Genomic DNA, 501 nt, shown 5'->3' with positions numbered 1-501 from the left:
TGTCCACTCTCTCTGTAAAAATAGAGGTGAGCAGCGCGGCTGGTAGTGTAGTAACATCAGTTTATTTTAGTGGACTCGCTTTGGGCAATGACGCGTTGCATCCGTGCCTAGACCTCCGATGAAAAGCAGCGTACAGCCACCTCTGAACTTTGTCAGAGACATGAGGCCCAAATGGTCCTCTGTGTCCGTCAGACAGTCTGAGTGAGACACTACCATATCAGCGAAGCAATAACATGCACAGCAGACTGTATTACAACTCTCCAAACCTCGGACAACAGAGATGGGAGGAGTTATATTTTGAAGGTGCACAAAGTTGTAAACATGAACAGAAATCTGATGAAACACATCTGAGCTATATGAAGTGCAGATGTTTATAAGTTCATTCAAATGAATTAATGTATGATTCACATGAATAAGTGCACATTTAAAGAGATGTACTTCCCCAAAAAAACACCTGAGGGCCTTATTTTTCGATATTTTCAATTGTTTCCAGCATAACTT

Source organism: Etheostoma spectabile, chromosome 19, assembly GCF_008692095.1.
Source record: "Etheostoma spectabile isolate EspeVRDwgs_2016 chromosome 19, UIUC_Espe_1.0, whole genome shotgun sequence".
Classification (NCBI taxonomy): Eukaryota; Metazoa; Chordata; class Actinopteri; order Perciformes; family Percidae; genus Etheostoma; species Etheostoma spectabile.
The sequence above is the reverse complement of the archived record's forward strand: the minus strand, read 5'-3'. Positions refer to the sequence as shown.